Below are 11,494 nucleotides of genomic sequence, written 5' to 3'. Positions count from 1 at the left end.
AGTGCAGTGGATGCAATGTCTAAGTGTTTAGCATAAGATGTAGAGACAAATGAATGTGTAGCTCCAGTATCAAATAAGACTATAGCATTTCCATTACCGACAGAAAGTGATCCTGAAATGGTACCTGGAGTACTTACAGTATCTTTTGCAGTGATGGAAAACACACGACCGGAAGTCTTCTGGTTGCGTTTCTCTCCCCGATCCTTACGATCCCAAGGCTTCTTTGGTGGCATCTGACAGTCTCGAATAGTGTGAACCTTCTTTCCACAATTGAAGCATGCTCTAGTAGCCCAATAATAAGTGCTTCCTCCATGCATCTTTCCACAATGCTCACACTTAGATGCTTCCTTATTTCCAGTTTGGTTGAAAGATCTCTTTTGCTCATTTCCTTGATTTCCATTCTTTTGCTGAAAATTCCGAGTATTATGCCTCTGATCATTTGGTTTGAATCCACCTGAAGAACCACCATTTTTCTGAAATCCATGTCGACGCTTGGAAAAGTCATCTTCTCATTTTCTTTTCTGATTTTGCATGTCTCGTTTCTTGAGAAAGTCAGCCTGGTGAAGCTCTTGATCTCTGGCACTGTCAACCAAGGTGTCCATAGATGTATAACGGTTAGAGATGATATGGTTGCGGATGGAATTCTTCAATGCCCACTTAAACTTCATGATTTTATCCGCTTCTAACCCAGCCACAGATCTTGCATAACCAGCTAACCTCTGAAATCTGACTTGAAAGTCTGCCACCGACTCATCATCTCTCTGAGTAATACTCTGATACTCCCTTACATATTCCTCACGTATGCTGGCTGGAAAATACCTCTGGTCAAACTGAGTTTTGAATACCTGCCAAGTAAGAGTATTTTCATAGCCAGGTGCATGCGACGCTACCACAGACTTCCACCAAGTATTAGCATCCCCCTCAAGACGATAAGTAGTAAATCGAGCCTTTTCCACCTCTGAACACTCCAAGACCCTGAAAATTTTCTCCATGTGATCTATCCAAGCTTCAGCATCCATAGGAGTCTTGGCCTCCTTAAAACAATTGGGTCTTTGCTTCATAAAATGATCAAACATAGTTTGACCATCTCGATTTTGCCCGTTAGCAGTGGGATTCTGTCCACGTTGAACTTCCCGCAACATCTCCATAAAAGTACTCCTATCCATAACAATCTGCTGATTATCATTCCCCTCAGTATTTCGACTACTGCTACCTCTTTCCATCCTGCACAAAATTTTATGAGTGCACAAACACATATATCACAAAATCATATCCAAAATCTTAAATCTACCCATATGGAGTCAACCCAAAACTCACAGGTCAAATCCTAAAGGACAGTCTACAGAAACTATAACCTAAGCTCTGATACCAACGTTGTAACACCCCACTTAAACAAGTAGATGCTACACAAGCTAAGTCTTATTTATTAATGAAAGCAAAACAAGCTAAACATAATTTATTAAACTAATAAAAGTTCAAAATCTTCAAAATAAAGTTCTATAACAAGATTCAAAATAATATGGAATAAAACATGTACTTGACTTTATTTTCAACTAGATAACAAGCTAAAATCTGGGCAGCACTCATCACACCCCCGCTTTACCCCCGACTACCTGTAGAAAGAAATAAATATGAGTGATCCAAATGCCCAGTACGAATATATCATTAAAAGGTAAAGCAAAAGAATATATTTGATTTTAATAATTAGCCAAGAAGATGAGTAATATGACAGTAATTATTTAGAAGCAAGGAACCAAGTAATCCAAACAAAATCAAAGAAATGGCTGAGAACAAGTAAGGTGGGTACTAATAAGGGCATCTTATAAAACCTCTGCTCGCTAGTAAACACCAAGCAAAGCACAGTGCAAACAGTTCCTTCTCCGGTTATCCACAAGAAGGATAAAATGAAATGTATAAAACATTTCCCAATCAAAAAAAATGATCATGATCTTAATCATGCCTCATACCCCAGAGACATGCTCGTATACTCACAGCACTGATACGAGTTAGTGCCGAGAGCACCAAAGACTGCAAAAACTCCATGTGACTCGTCTGTGATTTACCCACACAGATAAGTTTAAGAGCCCATAATAAATGGTTACAAAATGTTGCCAATGGTATTGAAAATAAAAGCTGTACGTGACAAATCAAATATACTGGTAGGCAACATGGATCAAAAGTGTTTAAGCAACAACAGGGACCAAAGATGGCTAAGCAAAAATTAACAAGTGTACATATACAAGATGTACAACTTAACAAAATAAAATATGATAAGATAAATATGATAGGGCAATAAGTACAGAGGAAGAAAATATATTTTAAATGGAGAGATAATGAAAGATACTCGTACCTGGGATGAGTCTAAAATATTCAATAATGCTCACACAACTAGCTCCAAATAAACCTCCAAATCAATCTATAATATCAACAAAAATATAATTTATAAATGCCAAACTCTAAAACCCACTAAAAAGTAAAGCTAACAAAATTATAATATTTTATACAGCTACCACAACTAATACAGATTATCACCATTTCATGCTAGAGTAGTATAAACATATAACTAACAAATAATCTGAATAATATACAAGTTGGTTCACAAAATATAAAAGATATTTTATTAATTTATAAAAGTAATGCAGAAAACTTTAAATATATGACTTTATAAAAGTAGACAAACTTAAATTATACATTAATTTAACACATTAAATTGTAACAACAATTTAAGAAAATGATAAAAATAAATATAGCATGCTCTCTGTCTATCAACACATACCGACAATATTTATCAAATCCACCTCTCACATATTTATTAATTAATAACATATTGGTAAAAAAAAGTAACAAATATGTTATGAGGAAAATATAATAAGATTAACAAATGTAAACACTTTATAATTTTAGATAAACAAACAACCAATTGTTAATTACTTAACTTATTTAACAAAATATTTTGACTACATATCTCCTGTAAAATAAAATACTATGCATATCATTAGTCCTACAAATACATAGTTTGTCAATTTTAATAAATCTCAATAAACTAAATCTTGTGAAAATAGATTTTATTTTACAAATACTTTTACATATCCACAAACTAGCACAATATAACATGATAATTATTGTAAACAACTCACACACATAACTGGTAATTAATAATTAACAAAACTAGCCAGATATTAATAATATTAAAATTTATCATATCATACGGTTAATAAAATGTAAGAACCTGAGAATCATATAATTTATTAAACCAACCTAATGACATACAGATTATAAACAAAAACAACAGGGAACATGACTAATTAGATTACTACTAATTAAACATCTTGTAGCTAGTACAAATAACAATTAATCAATTAAATTAATTAAACATGCATTAAACAATAACCTAACACAATATATAAACATATAAACAAATAATATAATAATTTGATTAAACTTACCTGAATTTAGAGCCTGATATAATATGTAAAAAATGTGTACAAATAGTTATAAACCTGAAAATAAAATGACTAATATTAGTATACAATATAAATAATAATCATCTTAAATTACATAATCAAATTTTAAATAAACCTCCTCAAGATGTACACTTCTGTGAAAGTTTTGGCGACCTAGCTATCTTTCTCCTCCTCTTGATTTTTAATAACCCAAAAACTATTTCTCCTTCTCTTAATCTTTAATAACCCAATATTTTAACAATGACACTCCAGTTAGCTCTTCTCTGACCTTCTTGCACATGTAGATCCAAAGCTTCCTTTCTTATGCACCAACTCTTCTATCTCACTCATAAGTTATATAATACAACTATTTTTCCATTTTGTTAGCTGTCGCTCTAAGATGATTTTTTTTGTGAAAACACTAACAGGGTGACTCTGTTTATATAATAAGTAGCTCAACAAACTATTAAACTATCACCCAGTTTGACTCATATTCAAATTTTAAACAACTAAAAGTTAGCTTACAAAATTCAAATTTTTAACAGCCTATTATCTACATAAAACATTATCCATAATTTTGAATTCTAAAATCAATTAATAAATATTTATTAAGTTATTGCACCAACAATGTACCAAATAAAATATGGGGTATTATAGGTGTCATCTAACCCTTATAGATGTCCCTACATTCAGAAGAATGAAATTGAGAAGATAGTCAGGGAAATGTTGGCGAGTGGGATCATCAGACATAACACTTCACCCTTTGCTTCTCCGGTACTGCTGGTAAGAAAAAAGGATCAGAGTTGGAAACTCTGTGTTGACTATAGGGCATTGAATTCTTTGACTGTAAAAAACAAGTACTTCATTTCAATTATTGAAGAATTGCTGTCAGAATTGAAAGGAAGTGCAGTGTTCACTAAGTTAGACCTCAAGAGTGGGTATCATCAAATAAGGGTGCATCCAAATGACATCCACAAAACTGCATTCAAAACTCATGAGGGTCATTACGAGTTTATGGTAATGCCTTTTGGGCTTACTAATGCCCCTTCGTCTTTTCAAGCATTGATGAACGACATATTTTCTGGATACTTGAGGAAATTTGTACTAGTGTTCTTTGATGACATCTTAATATACAACCACAACCTGGAATTGCATAAGGAGCATCTCAAATCAGTTATGAAAATACTGAGGAAACACCAGTTATTCATTAGAAGAAAGAAGTGTGAGATTGCATCCCCAAGGGAGGAATACTTGGGATATATAGTGACTGGTGAAGGATTAGCTGCAGATCTAAAGAAGATTGAGGCAATGATTAATTGGCCAAGACCTGCTAACATCAAAGCCTTGATAGGATTCTTAGGGCTTAGCGGATACTACAGAAGATTTGTCAGAAACTATGGAATAATTGCTAAGCCACTAACATAACTATTAAATAAGGGAGGATTCAACTGGAGTGAAGAATCTGAGAGGGCCTTCCAGAAACTAAAGGAAGCACTCACTACAACACCAATGCTGGCCATGCCAAACTTTGAGAAAACTTTTATTGTAGAGACAGATGCCAGTCATAATGGTTAAGAAATGCAGTTGGAAGGATGAACTTAAAGCTAGTCAAACTAATAATTCTGCAATTGGGGAAGTGGTCACCCAATTAGCAATTCAAGGAGTCTATGATATAGGATATGAAATAAGAGATGGGATGTTGCTGAAGGATGACAAGTATTATATGGGAAACCAAGGTGACATGAGGAGCAGGATATTACAGACATTGCACAGCAGTGGGGAAGGAGGCCACTCTGGAGTAGTTGCCACTACCAAGAAAATAGAGGCTCAATTCTACTGGCCAGGATTAAAGTCTGATGTGAATAAGTGGGTAAGAGAGTGTGATGTGTGTCAAAGAAACAAAGGGGAGCATGTACCCACGCCTGGACTACTACAAGCGCTACCAATCCCTAACGAGGCTTGGGAAACTATTTCCATGGATTTTATGGAAGGTTTGCCAAAATCTAATGGTAAGGATACTATTTTGGTGGTGGTAGACAAGCTGACCAAATATTGTCATTTACTGGCATTGTCACACCCCTACACAACTAGTTTAGTCGCCCAAAGCATACTTGACTATGTGGTTAAGCTACATGATGCTCCTACGACAATCATCTCAGACAGAGATCCCATCTTCATCAGCCAATTCTGGAGGGAATTATTCAAAGCTATGGGCACACAGATTAAACTCAGTATAGCTTACCATCCCCAAACGGATGGCCAGACTGAAAGAGTTAATCAATGTATAGAAACGTACTTGAGATGTCTCTCTGGCCAGAAACCTAAGCAATGGGCTCACTGGTTACCAATGGCAGAATGGTGGTATAATACCACCTTCCACTCAGCCATTGGAATGTGCCCTTACAAGGCCTTGTATGGAAAAGCACCACCCACGATCAACTATCAAGTACCTGCCACCAAGGTGGAAGCAGTTGACTGTTTAATCAGAAATCGAATTGAACTGCAGAAATTGCTAAAAGGGAATCTGATCAAAGCTTAGAAGAGAATGACTTGGTATGCCAACAAGAAAAGAAGTGACAAGCAGTTTTAAGTGGGAGATGAGGTTTTCTTGAAGATACAACCATATAGACAGAATACAGTCCATAGGTGGACCAACCAAAAGCTGTCGTCGAAATATTATGGCCCCTACAAAGTCTTGCATAGGATTGGAAAGGTGGCCTACAAACTAGAGTAAATCCATCACACATTTCATGTGTAACAGCTCAAAAATAAAATTGGAGTTGGGAAGATGGTTCAAACTTGCTTACCAGAATGGGTAGACAGTAATGAAGATCACCAACCAGAATTGGTGCTAGAGAGAATGTTGGTTAGGAAAGGTAATCGGCCTGCGACTATGCTACTGGTCAAATGGAAGGACGGGAGTGCAGATGAGGCAACTTGGGAGCTCTGGGAGGACTTAACTAAGAAATTTCCTCAATTCCACCCTTGAGGACAAGGGATGTTTTAAGGAGGGGAAATTGTCACATTTATCCGTTTTAGTAGGGCGGGAGTGCTTCCTTTAATTAATTATTCACAATACTATGTCATTTTGGTTAAACTTTATTTAGAGTGGTGGGCAAGTCAGTAATGGAGGTTGTTATCTAGATGCAGTGTATAAACTGCCACGTGTCGGTTGTTTCACCTGCTTACTGTCTTATATGTATGATTGACAAGCTGTCAAGATTAGTATGGAATGATAAGAACTTTTCTTTATTACTGTTATATTTGTGTTCTTGCTTTATTTCTCATTTCTTGATTCAATCAAGTAGTCATTGTGACAGATTGACGCAGATGCCTCTAATTAAGTCATTGTGCAACCTAGCGAGCATTAACTGGTTACGGAACCAAAAGATTTCTCCATACTGATTTGGAGGAACGGGACCGAACTGATTGCTTCGTTGAAGCACCTCCATGTGTTCAGCTGGAAATGCGTTGATAGTTTGACGGTAGGATAGGTGACGATCGTTTGTAGCCGCAAACCTCTGAAAAAATCGATTGAGTAACACCCTCGCTGCATCCATGGAAAACATACGGCGGAGGAAGGGTTTTGGGTTTTGAGATAAAGAATTGGGGAAATAGGTGGAATTGGGGAAAATTGAGTTTAAGGGTTTTGAGATAAAAAAATATGCAACGACGTCGTTGTTTAAGGTGGGATCCAGTGAATAAAAATGAAAACGATATCGGAAACTTCTGGATACATCAAGTATGCTATCATCTTAATTATTGTATGGGATTGCTTATTATTACATGAGATTGCTTGGAATGAACTTTTTTCTTCGTTTATTCTTTTCTGCATCTTAGCTCTAAAATTTTATTTTTTTATTTTTGTTTTTGTTTTTATAATATAATTTATATTAATATTCCAATAAAAATATAATGTATTATTTAAATGTGACTATAGATGTGAATAAAATATATAATTTAGTAAAATATAGAAATGATGAATTTTGAGGGTCGAATATTACTTTGCAATTTTTTATGAAGATAATAGGATAAAATTTAAGTCAAAAATGTGAAATATTTTTGAACTTAAATATTATGTATTAATAAATTATGATTTAAAATTAAAAAATATTTTAAAGATAAAATTTGATATAAATATGTCGATAGCACTTGACAATTTTAAATTAATATTAATATTATATTATAAGCACTTTAAAAATAAATAAAATTTAGGAGATTGATTTTAAATTTGGAGTCATTTTATTTTAGCTAACACATGCATGCTAGCTAGAACTATGGTCCCCGTTGATATTCCAACGTAACCTCGAGTAGATCGTGTATTAAAAAATAATATATGGATTACGCACATGTAGTCTAAAATTTATATAATCTTTTGGTGAAATAAAAAATAGTGCACTTGTTTATACTAGCAATATGAAAGACATATGACTTACCCTATTTGTAGTTCGAGGATCCTAATTAACTTAAACTAGATTGTAATAAGTAAATGTTGAATTTTAATCGCAGCGGAGGCATGGTAAAACACTTTCACACATACAAAATTCAAATAAAAGCATATAAATCGTGGTAAAAATAAATGGATCGATTACTAACCTTTAATATGCGATCCAAAAGCAACGATCGGAGATCCTTAGCAGTTGCTCCTCAAACGTGAAGCATTCCACCGGTATCCACCAAGAAAACGACGTTCAGGAGGAGGAGGAGGTGGAGAGAATAAGGTTTTATAAAATTTTGGGGTTCGAATAAAAATAGGGTTTATAATAGTATTTTTATAGGCAAAATTTTCAGCTGAAATTTTCTCATAAAATATTATTATTATTAACCCATTTATTATTCTCATTAATAATTAAAACACCTTTTAATTATTAATCCTTTTTCTAAATACTTTAGAAATAATTCCCTCTCTAGATTTAATTTCCAAAAATTAAATTCTTAATTAATAATATTAAGAACTTTTCTTAATTAATTTATAATCAATTTAAATCTCATTTAATCAATTATTAAATTTGCCAATTAATTATTTATTTCATAAATAAATAATTATTAGTCATTATTAATTAATTCCTCCACCATTAAATCATTCTCTTTTTATGGTGTGACCCTGTAGGTTCAATATTAAGTCGGTAGTAGAAATAAATAATAATAAAAGTATTTTATCATTATTTATATAAATTCTCTAATTTATTAAATATGATTAATTAATTAATCACATTTATTCTACATCGTGAGGGATACTTCTCAGCATATCGCGACTATCCGGATAATATGAATTCACTGCTTAGAATACCAAGAACCTATTCAGTGAATAGTTACCGTATAATAAACTCCTTCTACCCTACAATGTCCCGATTAAATACAAGGCATGGATCTCGTGTCAAGCCTATCTAATTTAATCACTTGCTTACCATTTACTATGCTTAGTTCTATGCAAATTAGAAACTCCTTTCTAATTTCATTCACTCTGGCCAGAGATTCCTGAACTAGCATAAGTGGATCAGTCTTGAACATTCGCTTCCTTCACTGGAAGGGGTAGATCCTTTATTGATCATACACTATCTTCGTGTACAAATTCCTATACCCAGTAGAGCCCTAATAATTGTCCCTGGAGACTAAGAACTAAACCAAAGCATAGTTCAGTGTACACAAGATGACTATGATGACCTCAAGTCTAAGGATACTTGTACAACTATCACTATGTGAACAACTGCTGATATGTGAGTGAACTCCATCAGTTGTTCAGCTGTGTGAGTCATGTTCAGTGAACTTATTCTATAATAAGCACCTACATACTAGCTATAGTGTCACCACACAAATGTCTATGGGAACAAACATCCTTCATAATGAAGCAAGCATAGTATGTACCGATCTTTGCGGATTATTAATTACAAGTTAGTAATCCTATGATCAGGAACTATTTAAGTTTAGAGTTTTCATCTTTTAGGTCTCACTATTATGATCTCATCATAATCCATAAAAAACTTTACTCTAAACTATGGTATATCTTATTTAAACACTTAAATAGATAGAGCCCGTAATAAAAACAAAACAAGTCTTTTATTAATATCAATGAAATCAAAACAGATTACATAAAAAGTTATTCCTAAATCCTAATACATGATTGGACTTAGGACATATTCCTTTCAATCTCCCACTTGTACTAAAGCCAATCACTCTGGTATCTAATACCCATCTTGTCTTTATGACGATCAAAGTGACTTTCATAAAGTAGCTTTGTGAGTGGGTCTGCTATGTTGTTATGTGTGTCAACTCTAATTCAATACAACACAAGAAATGTTATCGCACTCTCACTAACCCTTTTGTAGACACATGGTTCATCTACGTTTTTCATAAAATCAAACTCTTTGATTGTCTCATCAAAACGGATGTTCCATCTACGAGAAGCTTGCTTTAAACCACATATGGTTCGCAGCAACTTACATACTAGGTTTTCATTTCTCTTGGAAAGAAAACCTTCTGGCTATTTGCCAGATCTCATAGTCGTAGTAAGCAGCATTCGCAAGCAAAATCTGAACTGATTATAACAGGGCTACATGTAAAAGGTTTCATCAAAGTCAATCCATTGCCTTTGTTTGAATTCTTTTGCCACAAGCTTGGCCTTAAAGGTCTCCACCTGGCCATCTGCTCTAATCAATCTTTCGTATACCGTATACATAGATTCCTTTTCGGATTTCATGGCACTATGCCATTTCTCTGAGTCAACACTACTCATAGCCTCATTATAGGTCACAGGGTCATCATCATCAATGATCGACAACTCATTGTCATTCTCAATGACAAGGCCATATTACCTCTCAGGTTGGCGAGACACTCTCCCTGACCTACGAATGGGCTGTTCCACAGAAGGTTGTTCAGTCAGAACAGGTGTTTCCACTTGATCCGTAGTAGTTTGTGCTTCTTGAACTTCATCAAGTTCAATTTTGCTCCCAAAGTTTCCTTCAAGGATAAACTCCTTTTCCAAGAAGGTAGCATGTCTGGAGACAAACACCCGATGATCGGTGTAAAAGTAATACCCTAAAGTCTCTTTAGGATATCCCACAAAACTACATTTTACGGATCGATATTCCAGCTTATCTGGGTCAACTTACTTGACATAAGCTGGACATCCCCAAATCTTAACGTATTTAAGACTCAGTTTCCTTTCTTTCCATATCTCATACGGAGTTTGAGGAACAGATTTGGAAGGCACCTTATTCAGTAAATATGCTGAGGTTTCCAATGCATAACCCCATAGGAATACTGGAAGATTTGCATAGCTCATCATGGACCGAACTATGTCTAACAAAGTTCGATTTTTCCTTTCAGATACCAATCTGGAGGCGTCCACTGGGAGACTATACCATTTACTTTGAGATAATCCAAAAACTCTCCATTCAAGTATTCACCACCTCGATCTAATCGAAGAATTATAATACTATGTTTGGTTTATTTCTCCACGTCATACTTATACTCTTTGAACTTTTCAAAGGCTTCAGACTTGTGTTTCATCAAACACATATCCGAATCTAGATCTATTATCCATGAAAGTAATGAAGTATGAAAATCCACCCATGGCTTGCGTAGACATTGGCCCACATACATCTGTGTGTACCATTCCTAGCAAATTTGCAGCCCTCTCTCCATATCTACTAAATGGAGACTGCAGTGCCATAATGAAGTGAGATTTTCATCATCCCTTTTCTTTTATTAGTTTGTTCAATCTGAAGTAAATTATGTCACATTTATACAGACCATTATTCAAAGTACCACGTCCATAAAGAATATTATCTCTAAGAATAGAACATTCATTATTCTCAATAATAAATGAAAATCCAGCCAAGAATAATAATTGTTATTTTGTTCCCTCACAATCGAGGGAACAAAATAACAATTATTTAAAAACAATAGTCTTGCCCGTAGGCATATGTAAATGAAATGATTCTACATCTTCAGCAGCAACTCTTGCTCCATTTCCCATCAGTAGAATCGCCTCCTGTTCTTTAAGAGTCCTACTTCTCCTTAGTCCCTGCAACAAATTACAGATATGAGAA

This window comes from Apium graveolens, chromosome 5 (assembly GCF_009905375.1).
Source record: "Apium graveolens cultivar Ventura chromosome 5, ASM990537v1, whole genome shotgun sequence".
NCBI lineage: Eukaryota > Viridiplantae > Streptophyta > Magnoliopsida > Apiales > Apiaceae > Apium > Apium graveolens.
Note: the sequence above shows the minus strand (reverse complement) of the source record.